The 21,371-nt window shown below is 44.9% G+C and overlaps 1 protein-coding gene across 5 annotated transcripts in view; it reads right to left on the bottom strand.

Annotated features, from left to right (window-relative positions):
* The window catches only part of WWOX (WW domain containing oxidoreductase), an 811,261-nt gene that overhangs the window by 358,613 nt on the left and 431,277 nt on the right, over nucleotides 1-21,371 (bottom strand). The window contains exon 9 of one of the 5 annotated variants that reach the window (XR_008311186.1): nucleotides 1,202-1,314. The exons of the other annotated variants lie outside the window; for them this stretch is intronic. The gene's annotated coding sequence lies outside the window, so the exon portion shown is untranslated. The remainder of the gene's footprint in view (nucleotides 1-1,201; nucleotides 1,315-21,371) is intronic. 5 annotated transcript variants of the gene reach the window in all.

The following is a 21,371-nucleotide window of genomic DNA, read 5'->3' on the forward strand; positions in this document are numbered from 1 at the left end:
ATGCATCCCACTGGAAAAGCTTTTTACTCACATTGTCATTTACAGCTCCTGAATTAATAGACCAAGAAAGGCACCAGAGGCACCAACAAAATGCAGTAAAACCACTGGCAGCCAGTGGTGTCTCAAAGTTTAATTCCCCCGGGGAGAAAAGGACACTGCCTAATCTGTATTCAGTCCTGACATTGTCCACATCTGATATGGAACATTAGCTACTAACACTCTCAATAGACTAGTGTCCTTCAGTTTATATTACTTTATGTTAATAGTAGAAAAATTACACACAACATCATTTATCATTGTTATACTGCACTATACATCCCATAGCTTATTTTAATATATCTATTTACTCCAAAGATGCAGAGGATCTTTTTAAAAAAATGTATTTTAAGACAAAGCTGTAGAGATGGACCCTGTGCAAATACCTTTAAAACACACACAAACGCGCACACACTACCTCCACATTAAAAATTAAAATGAAAGAACTGAGCATCTACGCTTAGCAATTTCTTTGGTTGGAAAACACTCAATTGTGCTATTTTGTAAATCTTAGCAAAAACGGAATACCATCATGCATATGTCAGGCGGCATGATACATAAATAAATATTAATGATAACGAATTTTCAGCATTTCCCCAACGCATTCATTGCCTTGTGCTCTGCTAGTACAGTCCTGTTATAAACAAGGCCACAACCTACCAGCACACATTTTCCAATACAAATCTGACAATCAACATCTAAAATTCAAATACCCATGATCTTATGGCTTTCTCTGGTCTGTTCAAGTAACTTGAGCCAGGTTATACTGGCTGACATCCATACTAAATTACTCATGAGTAACCCCATTGAAATGAAGGGACTACTCTTGAGTAATTTAGTATGGATGTTAGCCATTGAATGGCAGAGATAAAACACTGCAACAACATTATCACTGACTTTTTGTGAAGACAACAAAACAGCAAAATCTATACAGGTTGCTCAAAATCTTGTTTAAATGGAACACTAACTCAATCTCATATTTAGGGCATTATATATTTTCAACTAAGCAAAGGGCTTAAAAAAACACCCCTGGGCTTTTCTGTAGTACCCAAGAGTGTTACAGCACATGATGAGACATCAAGTGGTAGATGTAAAATTAGTGCCAAAAATGGACCAAACATATGTACATTCATACTAAGAAGATAGAGGGAAAAGAATGACTTACTTAATTGTTCCACTCAACTACAGACTTGCATGATGAAGAAAAATTCACCTGCTGTTTCAAATATTCTTCATAAGAGGAGGAGGTGGACACATTTGACATATGAGGGTCTGTACCTGAAGGGGAAAGCCTAGTCAATACCATGCATACCCGCAAACTAGTTCAATTTGGCCATATGGTGCTTGAAAATGATGCAAAAACATCAAAATCTGATGTCAGCAACACAAAAGGCAAATGACATAACTGAGGATGTGCAAAACCTGCCCCTTTTATTGCTCTGGGTCCCCCCCCCCCACACCTTTTACTTTGCCTTCCAATAGCCTCAGAATGTCTCAGATATCCTTGCTTTTTGGAGCAACGTCTGAGCATGTGGGGTTTTCTGTTTCCCCCCACAGCACATTATAGTAGTGGGCCACCACAACTACGTTGGCAAACTGTGCAAACCACGAAAGGGGAAACAGTCTGAATTCATATTTGAGTGCCATGTCATATATAGATGGGAAATGTGTCAGGGATGATCTTTCACATCCAAAACCAACACAATCTTGTAACGATGCATGACAACAACTAAATCAAGGTCTACATGAGTAGCATATATAGCACTAACTCATTGTTGTTGTTTTAACATTATAGCTGTGAGGTTTGTTACTTTATTTATTTATTTATTTATTTATTAAGAAAAGAAGGTACATTCTAGCAGTGGGCCAGTGCATGTGTCTTGATGTTTGTGTCCAAGTGCATGCACAATATTGGTTGCATTCCAATTTCCATTCCATTTTGTTGCTTTTGTTGCTTTCCCTTTATGTGCAAAGCACATGCACAATTTGCAAGGTGTGGGTGGCGGGGGGGGGGGGGGGAGAGCAATGCTAGATTTGCCAGTACCCATTCTTAAGCCATCCTGGAAAGTGCTTAATTCAATCAATCAATCAATCAATCAATCAATGCAAGGAGAGGTCCGAAAATTCAGAGACTTGCCCTTTTCTGCTGGGATAAATCGGAAAGGGCACCGTGTTCCATTGCACATGTAAATACACACATACACATGCAAATCCCAAGAAAAATGAACATGAGAACAGCCCTGCTGGATCAGGCCTAAGGAGGCCCATCTAGTCCAGCATCCTGTTTCACACAGTAGCCCACCAGATGCCACTGGGAAGCCCACAGGCAGGAGCTGAAGCCATGCCCTCTCTCCTGCTGTTACTCCCCTGCAACTGATATTCAGAGGTATCCTGCCTCTGAGGCTTCAGACTAGTAGCCATTGATAGACCTCTCCTCCATGAATTTATCAAAACCCCTCTTAAAGCCATCCAGGTTGTTGGCTGTCATCACATAGGAAGCTGCCATATTCTGAGCCAGACCATAGGTCCATCTCGCTCAGTATTGTCTACACAGACTGGCAGCGGCTTCTCCAAGGTTGCAGGCAGGAATCTCTCTCAACCCTATCTTGGAGAAGGAACCCCATTGCTACATGGATGGAACCCCATTGCTACATGGTCAAAATATAATTGTGTTATGCTATATGGGCTTTGCTTGTATAGTCTTGATTTAGTTGTAGTCATGCATAGTTACCCAGGACTAAAGATGTTAGTTGCAGATGTGAATGGATATCCCAGATACATTTCCCATCTATATATGACATGGCACTCTGATATGAACTCAGTTTCTGCTTCCCCCATCTCTCTTCCAGGCTTGCACAGTTTCTGCATTCAGCTGCTGATTATTTTTCTCCCCAAAGGAACATAAATCAGATCAAAATGGAGATAAAGCAGATTTAGGATCAGTGACTGCACCAGTGGAACAACAGTATCTGTGTCAGAATCGAAACCTGGTGGATTACCATGGCATCCTCTGCATAATCCAACTCAAGTTAGAGTTGCTGCTAAAACAACATCCCTTGATTATAATGCAGCTGGATTATACTGTGCTGTGAGAATAAAGGAAAAATATGAGACACTCCAGCGCTTAACTACAAACTATTTATTGTTATGAAAGGGCTGGAAAATCCAGGGCAAAAACTTAGACTGGTGCAATAAAACAACAAAGCAATTAGTGTATCTCAGCTTGTCTGTTGGGCCAGCTCCTCTTGTGTCCTTGAGAAAAAAAGAGAGATGCTGATGAACATCTCTAAACCTGAGCTCAGAGAACAACTTTGGCAGCTCGTAAAAGTGTGCATCAGAGGAAAGGTGAACTTTTCTCAAGTCCCCAAATTTCTTCTCCAAGGCAAAGCTTGGATAAATCCACTGGTACCAATCCCCTGCCCTTTACTTATCAGTCAGGTAAAGGCAGGAGCGGCATGTGAGGGCTCAGTAGCAGGTGGGTGGGTTTTTTTTGGGGGGGGGCTCTTTTTCTTTTCATTGCCCTCTGAAGAACGCTGGTTCCCAAGCATCACAACTGCTGGAATAAGGCAGCAATTGTGATGAGTCTGGACTCTGGAGAGCTTTTTTCTCCTTTTACTGCCCAGAGAACAATTTAACATGGGGCAGCTACAAAATATATTATATTATATTATATTATATTATATTATATTATATTATATTATATTATATTATATTATATTATATTATATTATATTATATATGGTATAAGGATAATGAAATACACATTTCCACACTGCAAAGCTTTTCCAGTGATCTTCTTTAATGTGCAATAAAAGTTAAAAGTTTAAAAACATTCAAAAGCTTAAAAATTAAGAACTAAACCGCAGATGTGACAAAATAGCAGACGTTTCTATGTAAGGCATCATCTTCAGTGCTATACAAAGGTGGTTGAGTTTTGCTCTTAAATACAACTCCACACCATGATTCACCCCAAACTCTATTTAAAACACTGGCAGCTGGTACAGATAGATCCAGTTTTGGCCAGGGTAGCTTGCAGAAAGGGAGAAACTTAAGGAACTAAACCTGTCAAAATTCTCCCTCCTTTGCAAGCATAAGATTCCTGCCTTGTACAGAGACCTCTTTTACACACACAGCAAGTGGTAATACTGTTCCTGGATCCCCTTCAGACTAAAGGGGATAGCTGGGTGGGGTGGTGGTCTTGTCTTTCAAACAGAGACAGGAAATCTAGCTAGCCAGATATCTAGAAAGCTATCTTGTTAGGGAAAGCACTGAATTATAACCTTTCCATGTTTGGGGATTATTTATTATCAAGGAGAGCATTCAGTCATACAATTCTGCATATGAATTTATACAGCACAACTCTAGGCCAGATTCTGGCTATCCAGGCATAGAGATCACGGAGACCGGACAACCTCAGGCAGTTGTATGTGTGTACAATGCCAATTCAGACATTATGTTATACCTGCGTTCAGATGTCTGTACATGTTTGTGTGTGAATTAGTGTACATTTTAGAAGTGAACCTGGGTAAAGGTCCTTCAAATGCATGCTACAGATAGGAAGTGTACTACTGTACCTGTGTACACTCATTCTACAAGTGTTGAACATAACGTGCGAATAGGGTTTTCAAATCCTGTAACTGGTAACCAAAAGAGGTAGTTTGGCCCAATATTCCTTATTCAGAATCCAACTAGCATTTTTGAAATTTTGTTTCAACTCCGCTCTTGCCCTGTTTTAAAGACGATTTAAAATAGATCTTTTATCTTATCCTATCTAAACATTAAGCTCAGAGAGTAGGGTAGAAGAATAGGACTGAGAAATGGCGTTTCCCCCTGAATATTCCAGCCCACCTTCGAATTTCTGGCTAGAAAGGGGGAATGAATTATTTGTGGCAACTGAGTAATCCCAAACAAGGGTTGTGTTGGCAGCTGCTACTGAACAATCTGTGAAAATTATATATTAAACTAGAAAACCCCTATTAAACTTGCAACCTCTTCCCTCACTGATGGCAAATGCTTCATATTCAAACTTAAACTACACTCTATATTATGTATTTTATTTTATTTTTAAAACATTGTATATCCCACTAAGAACCAGAGGTCCTGTTTTATTAAATTATTTGTTATTTGTAACCCCAATTATTTGGGGTTTTTAAAAAATGGTAAGGAAACTGGAAAAACAAACAATCCAAGGCCAGCTAAATGACCCTCTCTGTGAATTAGTGCACACTTCATCATCTATAGTTCAGTCAACACAAGGTAACTCCTCCCTTATTCTAAGTAATCTCATTTCTGCAGTATGCCTCACAAGACATTAAATACATGATATGCAATTGTTCTATTTGACATAACTACTCACAATCAAATGTTCTCCAAGGTCAGGAGCCAAAAGAAAGTTTTGCTCAAGCTTCCAAGTGTGTAAGGAAGCTCAGAACAGCAGGTCTCCTCAGAGGCAACCACTCACTCACTCACTCCACCTGTGCCTCATGAAGAATCAGACAGAGGTGGATGCAGAAGGCCAATTACTCACCTTCCACTGCTGCAAAGTCTCACACTATAATAGAGATTCAAGCAGATAGTGCTTTTCCCGTTCCTCCAAACTCATATCACACACACTCACACACACACCCCATTCAGTTTCCATGGCACATTAGGGACTGTCAGAACGAGAGATTCGGTGTTGGGAGACTGATGTTTTATACTGAAGAAGAACACAGGATACCCAAATGCAGAATGTATTTCTGGAATTCCCTTGATTACGTTGCTCCAGGAATGAGGCCATGTAATGCTTTAAAATCGCCAGGTTTTACAGGCTTGTTTGCAGATGTGTGCAATCTGTTTCTAAGCGAGCTGCTTTTCCATTAAAAACCACATGCACAGGAGTCTTCCAGACAAGAGCGTAAAGCTGATCTATGAGACCTGACGTGGGCATCCACAAACCCAAATCTGCCCAGGCATTATTAGATATAGGCATGGGACCAGCCCCTGTCTGGATTGGACTGGCCACTTTGCGGCGCGGGCAAGAATCAGCCTGCACCACTGCCGGGCAACCCCCTCAGCCAATGGGAGCATCCCCCAGAAGACTAACACGTTGCCACTGCCCAATTGCTGATGGGGAAGAGGAGAGCAGGTTAAAAGGGTTCTGTCCTGCTCTCACCACCAGCCAATGGGTTTTCTTGCAGACTCCTGCCTCATGGCAGTAACCTGCAAGGAAGTCCATCAGCCAGGGAGCAGGGAGGAATTGTTGCCAAAGAAGGGATATTATGGGAGGGAAACTGGTCTTGTGGTAGTCAGCATGAAATGTCCCCTTTGCTAAGCAGGGTCCACCCTGGTTTGCATTTGAATGGGAGACTACATGTGTGAGCATTATAAGATATTCCCCTTAGGGGATGGGGCCACTCTGGGAAGAGCATTTGAATGCTTGCATGTGGAAGGTTTCCAGTTCTTTTCCTGGCATCTCCAAGATAAGGCTGAGAGAGACTCCTTCCCACAACCCCGGAGAAGCCGCTGCCAGTCTGTGTCAACAATACTGAGACAGATAGGCCAGTGGCCTGACTCAGTATATGGCAGCTGCCTATGTTCCTAAGACCTTTCCTCCGGCTCCTTCTCCTCACCTTCCAAGTGGAATTGAAGAGAAGCTGCTGTTGAGGCTCTTTGGAAGTTGCTCCCCTGCACTCCCACTTTTGGAAAGTGGTGGGGGAGAGCAACTGGAGACTCTAAACACCACACCCACACTGCTGCCCATCTGCCTGCTAAACCCTGGAGGCTTGGTTTCCAAGGCACCCTAGGGTGGAGTGGGGGTCCATGGTCAGGCCCTACTCTGGACCTAGGCACAACCTGGTGATGACATGTTTTATTTGGGAAAAGCCATAATTTTAGTTACTCCATCTCAGCAGCTGCGAAACGGCTTCATCTGGAAATGAAATTCTGCAGATCATTAATCCGCAATGATTAAATCAAGTGGGGTATTCACATATGAAAATACGCCAATGTGCATTTTATTGTTAAAATATTTTTATTCATGTTGTTCTCAGTAGTAAACCCCACCCCATTTTGCCCACTGACCACTAAATAATAAAGCAAAATGACAAGCAGTACAAGCCCCTGTATGTATGTATGTATGTATGTATGTATGTATGTTCATACATGTATCAAGATCTGAACTTAGTGTTTATCAAGTAAGGGGCTTATTGCCCCATTGCACAACTTTAATTTTTAAAAGGGATGGAGACTATTCTGTTTAGCTTGAAGATTTGTGAATAAGTATAATATTCTGACATGGAATTCTAAGACTGTGAGCCTAACACAGTTATGTGGAGTTTGGGGGAGACCAGAGTTCACATCCCCATTCTGTCATGAAACTCACTGGGGTACTCTGGGCCAGTCACTTATCTCTAAGCCTAACCTACTGTACTTCCCAGGGTTGTTGTGAGGATAAACATAAACCTTCCTCTGGACTTCTCAGAGGAAGAGCGGGATGGATAGATAGATAGATAGATAGATAGATAGATAGATAGATAGATAGAAGGGAAAGTTGTGCCATTGAGTTGGTTTCGACTCCTGGCGACCACAGAGACCTGAGGTTGTCTTTGGTAGAATACAGGAGGGGTTTACCATCGTCTCCTCCTGCTCAGTATGAGATGATGCCTTTCAGCATCTTCCTATATCGCTGCTGCCCGATATAGGTGTTTCCCATAGTCTGGGAAACACACCAGAGGGGATTCAAACCGGCAACCTCTTGCTCCCTAGGCAAGTTACTTCCCTGCTGTGCCATTAGGTGGATGGATAGAGAGAAAGTCTTTAAATAATTAGGATTTCTATCTAACAAAATGTCAATGCCATCCCACAGCAAAATCTCTGTGCTGCTTCCACCTGACCCCATTTCCTCCTCAGAAAACAGCCCCCTGCTCTCTCTTTCCTATCCAACATCCGGAACAGATGCAGACCAGTTGCAGAAGAGAGTAGGGCTTATATACAAGTAGCTCTGTGGAAGAGGGAATGCTATGTAACTTGAATGTAACTATTCAAGAAGCATCTCCTCCTTTGCGGCGCCCTAACAATTTTCTTTCATCCCAAGGGTACAATGCTATGCAGACTTACCTCAGAGTAAGCCCCACTGAGACCAATGGAACAGACTCCTAGCAACTGCATGAAACAGACACTCGGGGTTGCTGTTGATGTTTTAGGCATACCAGTAAGACATTTTGAATGCAACACACTTTTGCAAACACATTGTACAAATCTCTTGCAACTCACCACTGAGTGCACAGCTCTTGACAAATCTGGGTCTGCAGCTGCATCGTGTCTTAAATGGGGCAGGAAGGCTCTGTGTATTGCTTGTGATTTATGAGCAAAAGAAAACATCCCAAACTATGAGGAAGAAAGCACAAGCACCTTTACAATGTGTGAATAGTACTTAATGTGTTATTAGCTGGCATTAAATTCTATTCAAAACGTATTTAAAACCCAACAAGTGGCGATGAAAAACAACTACTGTAAACCTAATAGGAGAAATCTTTGGAATAATTCATAAGTACTAAAATATTTAGAAAGTCAAAGTCAGGATCATCCCCCTTTTCCTCTGGCCATCATATCTGATTGCAAAGCAGAACAAATCTAAAGAGAAAGGTAGAAATGCAGCTTAAACACGGAACCTGCAATTTCCCTGCAGTCCAGACATTTCCTGAGCTGCTGTGGATTCCTGCATTGTGACAGTATCTGCAGATGCCCTGCCCTGTGTGTGCCAACACAAAATGACCTTTGTCGTAGGGAAGATGGCAGGAAAGTCCTTGGAGCATCTGAGGGCAGTTTAGAAAATGTAGGGTTTTGTTTTCTCCCTGTAATGATTATAGGCACTGAAGAGGCTTGGTGCCCCACAGCAGAACTACGATAGCGCTGAATGTGACACACGAGTGCTAGAGAAGCTTCAGGGACTCACTCTCCAATCCAATATACGATTGTAAAACACTTGTATTAAAACTTTGGAGTGGTGGGATTGAAATAGGGTTGCCAACTCCGATGCCTTGCAGGGTTCCTGTGCTGCTCACCACAAGACAGGGAAAAATCCAAAAGGCACAGCTTTGGGGATAAAATTGCACCTTACTCAGTTCCCCTGCTAACTGGGCAAAGAGGCACCTTTTTAAAGTGGCCACTCTCTTTATTAAACAGGGGGAGAGCAACTGGCCATATCCATCCTCAGCACAGCGTCCCTCCAGTGGCTGTCCCTCTTGTCTTTCTTAGATTGTGAGCCCCTTGGGGAAAGTGAGCCTTTTTGTTTATTTATTTATATCTGCATAAACCGTTTGGGGTACTTTTGTTTAAAAGTGGTATATAAATATTTGCTGTATTCGTAGCAGTAAGAAGAACGTAAGAACAGCCCTGCTGGATAAAGCCCAGGGCCCATCCAGTCCAGCATCCTGTTTCACACAGTGGTCCACTAAATGCCTCTGGGAGCCCACATAGAGGTATGTGCATGCCCTCTCTCCTGCAGTTGCTCCCCTGCAACTGGGATTGAGAGGCATCTAGCCTCTGAGGCTGTAGGTGGTCAATAGCAGAGACTCCTAACATTGGGTCCCCAAATGTTATTGGATCTCAACTCCCATAATCCCCAGGCCCAGTGGCCTTTGGCTGGGGATTATGGGAGTTGGAAGTCCAATAACATCTGGGGACCCTACGTTGAGAATCCCTGGTCTGTAGCCCTCAGACTAGTAGCCACCGATAGAACTAAATGTGTATAAGCCCCTTTTAAAGCCATCCAAGCTTTATTTCTTTCAATATTAAGAAATAAAAGTTCACCACCGCACCCCACCCCACCACTAGGAATGTGCACAAACCTGTTTGGCCTTCTATTCTTAGAACACTGAACAGGTTCGGAACCTCCGCGTTCAAACCGGTTCAAATGTGGCGGCGAGGTGGCTTTAAGGATGGGGGAGGGTGAACTTACCCCCTCCCCCACACCACGCTTCCCCCTCCGGAGCTCTGTGTAGAAATAGCCCCATGGCGCGGCAGTGTAACTACTTGCCACCCTGTTATTTAAGTGACCGGAAGTCACCGGAAGTGCCATGAATGTGTGCGTGCAATGTGTGCATGCCCACCCATGATGCACGCATGTGCACACGGCACTTCAGGTGACTGAAACAATGGGGCGGCAAGGAAGTACGCTGCTTACCCGCCGGACTATTTCTACACAGAGCGCTGGCAGTGGGTAAGTGCACCTCCACCGTCCTTAAAGCCACCCTGCCCCACCACCAGCTTGGAGGGAGCTGGTTCCGGGCACATCCCTACCCACCACCAGAAGCATGCAATCCTGCATTGTGCTGCTAGCAGCTGCCTCAGCATGCCTCCTGTGCAAAGACAGAGCGGTGGGGAGGGGAGGTTAGATGGTCTTGCTGCAGCAAGTATGAACTGTCCCCTTTGCTAAGCAAGGTCTGCCTTGGTTTGCATTTGGATAGGAGACTACAGGTGTGCGCTGTAATATATTCCCCTTAGGGAGTGGGGACACAGCTCAGCGGAAGAGCATTTGCATGCTTGCATGAAGAAAGTCACTGGTTCACTCCCTGGCATCTCTGGGTAGGGCTGAGCTAAATTGGTCTGACTTGGCATAAAACAGCTTCCAGTGTTCCTATGTGCAGCTTATTGGGATTTGGCACAGCAAAAGCACAGTCCTGCTGGTTGGATCTTGAATGGCTACACACAGAATCAGGCCTGTGCTCCATTGCTGTGTGGCGGCCTCCTCCCTGTACTGGGGGCCTAGAAACAAAAGCACCTCACTACACTGGCACAGCGGGGAAATGACTTGTCTAGTGAACAAGAGGTTGCTGGTCCAAATCCCCGCTGGTAGGTTTCCCAGGCTATGGGGAACACCTATATCGGGCAGCAGCGATATAGGAAGATGCTGAAAGGCATCCTCTCACACTGCGAGGGAGGAGGCAATGGTCCCCCACCCCCGTATTCTACCAAAGACAACCACAGGGCTCTGTGGTCGCCAGGAGTCAACACCGACTCGACGGCACAACTTTACCTTTACACTGAAGACTACAGCAAGGACCTTGTGGTTCCCGAAGAGACTAACACGGGTATTGTTGCATAAGCTTTAGTGGTTTGGAGCCCACTTCATCAGGTGCAGGAAGTGGTTTCTCAGCAAGCAGAGAGGACTCCCTCCGAACAGACAGTCTCTCTCACATTGCATGACTTTTTCGTCTTGTTGCTGACAATATCATACCAGTGGGCCAAACAGTCTTGAAATATGAGAGGTCTAGCCAATGACATTTCTGTGCACAGCTCAAATGTGGACAAGACGAGCACAGAGACGCTTTGTTCACAACAGCAGTCACTGGTAAGAACACCATCTTCCCGGGTTCGCCATGCTGATTTGACACCTCTAGTAGGTAGGGATGTGCATGAAACCATGCGGGAGAAGCTCAAAGGCAGCGGGGTTGCTGCTTTAAGAGTGGTGGAGGGTGTACTTAACCCTCCCCCCACTTCCTCCCCACTGGCATCCTTTTTTTCAAATCCTGTTGAGACAGCAGCGTACCTCTCTGCCACCCCGTTGCCCCCATTGTTTGGATATGACCGGAAGTATCCAGTGCACAGACGTCGGAGACTCCAGTCATATCCAGACAATGGGGGCAATGGGGCGGCAGGGAAGTACGCTGCCACCTCAATGGGCTTTGAAAAAAATGGACCCTGGCGGGGGGGAAAGCAGCAAGAGGGATAAGTGCATCCTCCCCCACTCTTAAAGTTAGACACCCCCCACCATCTAACCAATGGGACCCCTGGTTCTTCGAACCGGTTCAGAGGCCCATAAAGGGCGTCCAAACCGGTTCCACGCACATTCCTAGTAGTAGGACAACAAAACAAACCCAAAGCAGCCCTTTGAGTCAATAAGGAATACAATCTACTTATTGATGGCTACTGTTGGAGTCTGCACTGTAGTGACTTGAGCATCTACTATAGTAAGTACCGCTGTCTGCATTAGGAAAAGTGGATGCAGGAGGTGGAATCGGCTCCACTCCATCATCGCGCCATTTATAAACAGGAGGAAACTCGCACAGCTGCTGCTCATCACAGGGTATCTGCTGTGACTGCTTCTTACTCCTGGGCATGCTTCTGCCTGTGAATGGGGATTACAGCTGCTGTCATTTTATTATTCCACTTAGCATTCTGACCAGCAAGGGGTATTTCATCACACTTTGCTTAACTCTGAAGAACCAGTTGTCCTCAGTTATTGTTTTCATTTTTATAAACTATTAACGAATTAGCTTTTCAATGGCTGTTATTTCTCAGTTAGCACAATCCCTCAAGGTAATGAAAGCCTCCAATGTTCAGTTTTTCTCCAGCTAGAGTCTGAGGTTTGAAATCTTTGTTGGGAAACTCTCTTGCAATGAGAGTTAGTGTAATGAGAATTGCTTCATATTTGGGGGAGTGTGTGTGTGTGTGTGTGTGTTTACGCGCATGTGTGCGCGCACGCACACACACATGCACACAAAGACAATGGCTGGCTTATTGCTTGTGCACAGATTCCTAGGTTTAGGGGATGGGGCCGCTCTGGGAAGAGCATCGTCATGCCTGCCTGCAGAAGGTTATAAGTTCCCTCCCTGGCACCTCCCAGATAGGGCTGGTATAGACTCCTGCCTGCAAGCTTGAGAAGCCACTGCCAGTCTGTGTAGACAATCCTGAGCTAGATGGACCAACAGTCTGGCTCAGTATATGGCAGCTTCCTATGTTTTTAAAAGTTTGAAGCTGAAATCCTACAAATTCCAGACTGTTCTTTTACTTCCCCTTGCAAGCACATGAATAAAAAATTCTATGACAGTACTGGTAGTTCTCAAAAAGCAGTTTCACCCAGTTAAAGGCCACCTCCCTTCATAGCAGTTTAGTTACTGCAGTGGTTGGTTTCTGTAGTTTGCTACCCTGCCTCCAACTAAATAGCCATTCTCCACCCTTCTCAGCTGAAACTTGGGGAGATTTATAGAAGCAATGCTCTTCCCACTATCGTCTCTTGCACGGCTTCTTTAAACCTCCACATGCATCAGCTGTGAAGCAGGGAGAGTAACTATTTAAACTTTACACCTTTAGCATCTCAGCTGATGCCCGGGGAGGTTTACACTTTCAATAATCACTCTCCACAAGCAGGCTGCTCCATCCGCTCTTGCTGCAAGAGTGGACGGTTTAGCTAAGGAACCTAACCGCATTTGGGGGGTTAGGTCAAGCACTCCAGTTTCTGCGGATGTTACCTCCATGGGTTGCCATATTCTGGCTTTCCAAATCCAGGTGCCTGATTTGCATATTATGTAAATTGCCTTGAAAATAATTTTGGGGCAGAATAGTGACTGCACGTTTTGCTCCATAACTCTGCTTCTACAAGGGTAGCTTTCTTTCCTTTCTTTCTTTTAAATGAAAGCTGAAATCCGAGCAAATCTGGAAGGTCTAAGCAATCTGGGTGGAGATTCTTAAAGCCTGGGTGAAACCTGGAATTTCCGGGGGCATGGCAACTCTAATCAAATTAGACAGTCTCCTGGAATTCATTTCTTTACCTTTTTCTAGCAGTGTAATCTAGGCAAAATGACTTTGCCCAGTCAATGGGCAATTACACCGCTGATATCAGAGGGCAAACTGGTCTGCCTACTTACAAGTAAATTTACTCTGTATAAGCTGACAGACAATGCCCCTATGTGTAGCCAGACCTTTTGAGGTAAGTAGAGAGGAATATTTGAGGTGTTTTAAAAAAACCAAACAAATAAAATCACATTTTTAAGAGGCTTTTTAATGTTTCATCTGCTGCTGCTAACTTGTAGGTCTTTTAATGTCTTAGTTCTCAGTTTTAGCTTTTTATTAACAGCTTTTAATTTGAAACCTTTAAAAATTTGTCATTTTCAATGTGGTTTCAGCCTGCTCAATTAAACTTGTTTAATTTTATTAACCTTTCACTTTGCATTGTATCTATTTTATTAATATTGTGAGCCACCCCGAACAGTAGTGTACTGGAGGAGTGGGGTATAAATATTTTTAATAACAATAATATAGAGAAACATTTCACACATTTGCTGTTTCAGAGAGGTCTTTTAATGAGACCAGCCTGGAATTGCAGTTGCATGTCCATCAGTGCAAAGTGACCTAAATAAATAGAGAAACATAATCCAACACTTCAGAGCAGAAATTCTACTTGGAACTGTTATTTCTCGGAGCACTATGAATGAAACACAATCCTCACCTTTGAGGATGCACACTTTTAAACTCATGACTAGTGCTATGACATTACGTCTGCTTCTGTCCCAATTTCCTGATGTGGCCGCTCATGGTCACATGCTGCACAGAGCACATGAAAGTGCTGAAAGGAGGCATTTGGCTACATTGGTTCGGTGAGTGTAACCCACACCCTGTCATGTCGAGTCTGGTTTTGCAAAAAGGAACGACCACAGAGGACTACAGAAATGAGTTATAGAGCGGCATTCTGCCTAATTCAACAGTGTCAGGTGCATAATGTGCCCTTTATAGCTAAAAGTTTATTTTAAATGCATATCAAGAAGATGGAGAGCTAGAAAGCAAATGCAAAATGGTATGTGGGCTTCAGTTATAAATTAATACCGGCAGGCTAAACTACCTTCATGAAATGAGCATGAATCTTAAAACCTGCTGCTGTTACAGAACAGATAAAAGGTACAAGAGTATATAAGCATTTGTTTCTGACATTTTGCCGTGAGGGGCATATACCTCCCAAATGTAAGAATGATGTCAACTCAAAGACATCCTGCAAGGAACAGACAATGCTGCCATCTACATTATGTAGCATGCCAAGCCATTATGCATATGAACATAGGAGGCTGTTCTATGCAGAGTCAGACTATTGGTCCCTCTAGGCCAGGGTTTCTCAACGTGTGGGTCCCCAGATGTTATTGGACTTCAACTCCCATAATCCCCAGCCCCAGCGGCCTTTGGTTGGGAATTATGGGAGCTGAAGTCCAATTACATCTGGGGACCCACACATTGAGAATCCCTGCTCTAGGCCCAGTACTGACTGCTCTGATTGCAAGACGCTCTTCAGGGACTCAAGTAGGGGGTCTTTCCCATCATCTGCTATGGGAGATCTCTTCAGTAGTGACTGAAGCTGGGACCTTCTACATGCAACACAGATGCATTCAGACTTTGCACAAGATGTCTGCCGATGGTCCTAGGAGACACCTAAGCAGACCGAGAGGCTATTCACAAAATCATAAACTGTGTTCTACCCAGGTTCGGGAGATGTGTGTGCTCCCAATTTTCAGTTGTGTGGAAGCAAGGTAGGAAGAAAATCTGAGTAGAAGTGATTTTGTGGAAACAAGGTAGGAGGAAAAGCTACCCAGGTTTTGCTCCTACCTTGCTTCCACACAACTAAAAATTGGGAGCACACACAGCTCCTAAACCTGGGTAGAACACAGTTTTTGACTGTGTGAATGACCTCAGAATATAATGGGTGACCCAATCAGTGTTCCCTCTAAGGCAGGGATTCTCAACGTGTGGGTCCTCAGATGTAATTGGACTTCAACTCCCATAATTCCCAACCAAAGGCCACTGGGGCTGGGGATTATGGGAGTTGAAGTCCAATAACATCTGGGGACCCACACGTTGAGAAACCCTGCTCTAAGGCGTGCGCACGTCCGCACGATCACAACTTTTAAAAATGTCTGTTCAGTTAAGTTTAGATCCCGCTCAAGTTGAATCAGGAAGGCCCCATTCTGAATGCATGTGTGCACACATTGCCTTAATACTGCCCGCCCAGAACAAAACTCATTCAGCACACAGATGAAATTTTTTTAGAGAGAATACTAGACCCAATCAACCACTGATAGAACTGCTGCTATCATGAGACAATTCCTGAGATCAGGGGGACTGAAAAATTATCTGCAAGATCATGGTCAGGAAAATGAGATGTTAGGGGTGGATACATGGAGTCACACATTACATTTTTGTGCGTGAAAAGGTGCCTTGCATTCTCTTCTGAATATATGAACTGGTTGTATCAATCATAGGAACATAGGAAGCGGCCATATATTGAGTCAGACCATAGGTCCATCTAGCTCAGTATTGTCTACACAGACTGGCAGCGGCTTCTCCAAGGTTGTAGGCAGGAATCTCTCACAGACCTATCTTCGAGGTGCCAGGGAAGTAACTTGGAACCTAGATGCTCCTCCCAGAGCAGCTCTATCCCCTAAGGGGAATATCTGAAAGTGCTCACTCATCAAGTCTCCCACATTCATATGCAATCAGGGCAGATCCTGCTGCTTAGCTATGCTGACAAGTCATGCTTGCTGAATGTAAAATGCAAAAGGACACTTCATAACAGCATTATTCAAAACCTTCCAGAGGCATAGGTGCCCGCACCCATAACCGCATCTAACTGCTCCTGTGTCAGCACCAGCTGCTTGCAGTAAGCTGGGGGGATCGTGCACTCACACAGTGCATTGCGGGATTTCTGGGGACCGGGACAACGTGTCCTGACCTCCGCACCTCTCCACTGCCAGAGGCAGCAGCAGGATCATCTGCAGGGAATGTGAAGGCGACAGGGAAGGCTCCTTCAGCCTTCCCTGCCGCCTGCCCTCAAACCCTCTGCTGGGATCATGACAAAGGGCGAGTCTACCATTAAATCTATGGCTCAGAGAAGCTGAAGGACAGAATGATGGAGGTGTCAGTTAAAGAAGGAAAGAAACAAGGAAAAGGAATGCGAGAAGGGCATTCACACAATCAAAAACTGTCTTTCTACCCGGGTTTGGGGGCTGTGTGTGCTCCCAAAGTTCAGTTGCATGGAAGCAAGGGAGAGGAAAACCTGGGAAGAAGTGGTTCTGTGGAAGCAAGGTAGGAGGAAAAGCTAACCAGGTTTTCCTCCTACCTTGCTTCCACACAATCACTTCTACCCAGGTTTTCCTCTAGCCTGGCTTCCACACAACTGAACACTGAGAGCACAGCACACACAGCTCCCAAACCCAGGCATAATACCATTTTTGATGGACTTCTAGAAGTGGGGAATAAGATTGTCCTGTTGAAATCCCTATTAGGTGTCTTGGAAGTGGGGGTAGGCTTGCGGGGGGGTGGTGGCGGTCATGCTGTGAGGATGGATAACCCTTGTCTCTCCACTTTCAACTCCCCTCACTAGATAGCAATAAAATGCTCAGGGTTTGGGGTTGGCAGTTTAAAATGTGCTAAAGGTGCATATTCAAGGTTGGCTGGGTTGCTGAACTGGAGGGACTAGGTACATTCTGCAGCATTTTGTTGGAAATCCATTTGTAATTTCTGATCTAGACAACAGTTAGCATCCATCATGGTTTCTGTATTGAGGAGCAGGGTTGTGGATATTCTCAGAAAGACCTAGCTGTGTTTCCTTAGGTAAGTCACCAAAAGGAAGCATTGAGGTATGTGCTATTTAAAAACACACATCTGTCTTGTTTGCTGTGAAATGTTAGCAGGTACTACTCTGTAGTCATGACTGGGAAGGTGTCAAAATGTGTTGTAAGGTATATCAAGAGCATTTGAAGCTGTCAGATTTATTTTTCTCCCTGAAAGAAACATGGTTATAACCACAGTTAATTTTGGATGGTAGCATTCATTATCCAATTCTAGGAAAGATTAGTTAACAAGCTACAAAAATGAACATGTTACTAAATTGTCAGCATAAGGGGGAAAAACAGCTGGATCGAAAAAAAAAAAAAGCTTAGCAATTAGGGTGATGAAATACATTCCAGCTGAGTTCATTTCATAAACTCAGAAAATTCTCAAGAAAAAAAATAAAATATTCGTAATGTGAAGCATGGTAGAATTCACATGGTGGCACCTCTACGCTTGCCAGAACTGGTTTCCCTAAAATGCATGTTTTATCTTCCTTATTTTGGTGAAAAGCTAAACACAGTTATTGTTTGGGACCACAGTTTGTGGCTCCCTGAAAAAGCTGGGAGGACCCTAGGGTCCGTGTGTTCATTTCTCCCCTCTCCCTCATGCATGAATTCCTCCTTTCCTCTCTGATGCCTAGTTAGGAACATAGGAATATAGGAAGCTGCCATATACTGAGTCAGACCATTGGTCTATCTAGCTCAGTGTTGTCTACCCAGACCGGCAGCGGCTTCTCCAAGGTTGCAGACAGGACTCTCTCTCAGTCTTATCTTGGATATGCTAGAGAGGGAACTTGGAACCTTCTACTCTTCCCAGAGCAGCTCCATCCCCTAAGGGGAATATCTTACAGTGCTCTCACATCAGGTCTCCCATTCATAAGCAACCAGGGTGGAACCTGCTTAGCCAAGGGAACAAGTCATACTTGCTACCACAAGACCAGCTGGCAAAACAGGGTGATTTGCCTTGCACATTAGGACCCCAAACCAATACTACCCGGCTAACCACTGACAGATAGGAAGAGAACCAAGTAAGATCAGAGCTTCAGAAACCGAAGGCATGGAGGAGTCTAGCAGGAGAGAGTGATCGCCTGTGTCAAAGACAAGGGAGAGGTCAAGGTGGAGAAGGTCAAAGCAGAGACCTTTGGATTGGACGTGGAGGGTAATCTGCGGTCTTAGAAAAAGCAGTTTCAGTAGAGTTGGCCACAGCCCACAGAATAACTGGTGCAGATTCAGGTAATGCAACAGGTCTGCAGTCACAAGACAACTATGGTTAGTCCTGTTCTATAGACTGGAAATGTAAAGATACACAACAACTTGCAGAACTTGTACAGCAAGTTGCACAGCAACTTGCACAAGAAAAAAAAGTTATTATATGACTTATGACAGACCCCGGACACCTATTTCCCAGTGACGAGTCAACTCTCTATCCATGAAAATGTGTTGGCTATCATGACAGGGGCAGAGGCCACAGAATGAGACTGGTGTGGAGTGTCATACCACTGCTCTATGATGACAATGATCAAGGCCATATTTGAAATGACTTGACGAGCAAGCCAGAGCTTGCCGGTTTGAATCCCCGCTGGGATGTTTCCTAGACTAATGGAAATTCCTGTATCGGGCAGCAGCAATATAGGAAGATGTGGAAAGGCGTCATCTCATACTGCGCGGGAGGAGGCAATGGTAAACCTTTCCTGTATTCTACCCATGACAAAAACAGGGCTCTGTGGACACCAAGAGTCGACACCGACTCAATGGCATACTTTACCTTTATATGTAGCAGCAGCAAGTCCATCTGTTGGATCTGTTCAGTGGCATAACAATCTTTAAAAGAGCCTGAGTTCAAAAGTGGACAAACGGGTTCACTTTCTTTTTGTGCTGCCATCAGCAAGGCCATCCTCCCCCCGCCTCTCCTGAGAACCTGCTGGTCTGCCTGCCACAGCAGCTGTCCCTGCCACTGACACCCCTGCCTTTCTCCCCCTGCCCACCTGCCACTGGCTTCCATTCATCCTGGGCACACACATTGTCCACATCGGCTGTCCGGATTTCATTGCTAGCTGACACAGTATAATAACGTGACTACCCTGCATAAGCAGTTTATGTGAGTTATGAGAGGAGAGCTGGTCTTGGGGTAGCAAACATGACTTGTCCCCTTAGCAAAGCACGATCTGCCCTAGTTGCATTTGAATGGGAGACTACATGTGTGAGCACTGTAAGATATTGCCCTTAGGGGATGGAGCCACTCTGGGAAGAGCAGAAGGTTCCAAGGTTCCTCCCTGGCAGCATCTCCAAGATAGGGCTGAGAGAGATTCCTGCCTGCAACCATGGAGAAGCTGTTGCCAGTCTGGGTAGACAATACTGAGCGAGATGGACCAATGGTCTGGCTCAGTATATGGCAGCTCCCTATGTTCCTATATAAAGGCCCAGGATGAGTGGAGATCTGCCTGGCAGGGGAGAGGCTCATCCATTTCACTCCAGGTGTGCAGACCCCTGCGATTTCCCCAAATGCGGGAAACTTGTCTGCATAATTTGAGCAGCACTCCTCAGCAGTGGCTGGGCCTCGCAGCAATAACCACCACCAATAACCGGGCCCCAGGTGGTCCATGTTCAAGTCATGCAGTCGCAAAAATAGTTCTTCCCCTGGGTCTGCTTGTTTCCCTGTATATAACACTTTTAAGTGAGCAAAGGTAAATCCTCACCATGTCTGCTGCTTATATCCATTGGAGCTGAGCTGAGAAAAAGTGACATTGGGGCGGCCAGTCTATGGGTAGATAAACCACAGATATGGGAAGCGTCTCCAGCTCATGCTCCCCTTTGCACTAAAAACCATCTTACTGCCTGTTCTAAATGGGGATGGTTGAAAACGGACTCTTCCCCAGCCAGGCCTGCATTATCGTGCCCAGTTTAGCCCTTTGATACGAGTATGTAAATATCACCCATATTTTCACGAGAGCCAGGAAAATTAATTGTAATGGCCTCTTGATTCGCTAAACAAAAATGCATTTGTCAGAGATAATATGGAAACAGCCTTCCTGTATTTGATTAATGGCTCAGGGAGGAGATTGGCCTTTCAGGCTCTTTGAGAGGTCCATCTATCCTGACCAGAACTTTTCATAGATTATATGGACATGAAAATCAAGGTTCACATACTCCAGTCTCAATGACTTCACAGTAGAATTACTTTGGGCAAGGGATTGGAGGATGGCAGTGTCTGTTAACTAGATATACATTAAACTCTAGGTCGTGGAGAGGATGGTAGTGCAGGGAACATCTGTGCATGTATATATATTTAAAATACACAGAGAGGCTGAGTAAGGCTAAGGTGGCCAAGCCTGGGCTTGGCTGCCCGTGAGAACTGCCCAGATCCACATGGAGCCCACTGGCTAGCAGGGTTAAGTGTGCAAGCACACCCTTAACTCAGGCTAATTGCTCATGTGAGAGCATTGGCTGCTACCGGCCGTTGCTGGGCAGAGCCCCACAATATAATGCACACTTGTGCAGTGCATTGTGAGATTTCCGGAGGCTGGCATGATGCGTCCTGACCCCCGCACCTCCGCGCTGCCTCGGCACGCAATCCACGCACCCAGCAATGTCTTGGTAATTGTCCGAGGGGAACGGAAGGTTATGCAGGCTTCCCCCGAGTCAGCCCTCCCTTTGTCCCAAACAGTTGTGTGAATGGGCCCAGAGCATATTTCAAGCAATGTAATTGATATGAGTCCTCTAGAGCAGTGTTTCTCAACCACCGGTCCGTGGACCGGTACCGGTCCGCGAGGCATTGGGTACCAGCCCGTGAGGCATCATTAATAAAAATCACCTCCCCAAAAAACAATTTCGGGCTGCCGGGGGCTGTCGCCGGGAGCTCTCCAAAGCTCATTTCCAGGCAGCTCTCGCTCCTGAATAACGTTCATTTCAGAGAATCAAAATGAATGTTATCCAGCAGTGAGGGCTGCCTGCCTAGAAATGAGCTCCTGAGAGCTTGCCTGG

Source organism: Hemicordylus capensis, chromosome 9, assembly GCF_027244095.1.
Source record: "Hemicordylus capensis ecotype Gifberg chromosome 9, rHemCap1.1.pri, whole genome shotgun sequence".
NCBI lineage: Eukaryota > Metazoa > Chordata > Lepidosauria > Squamata > Cordylidae > Hemicordylus > Hemicordylus capensis.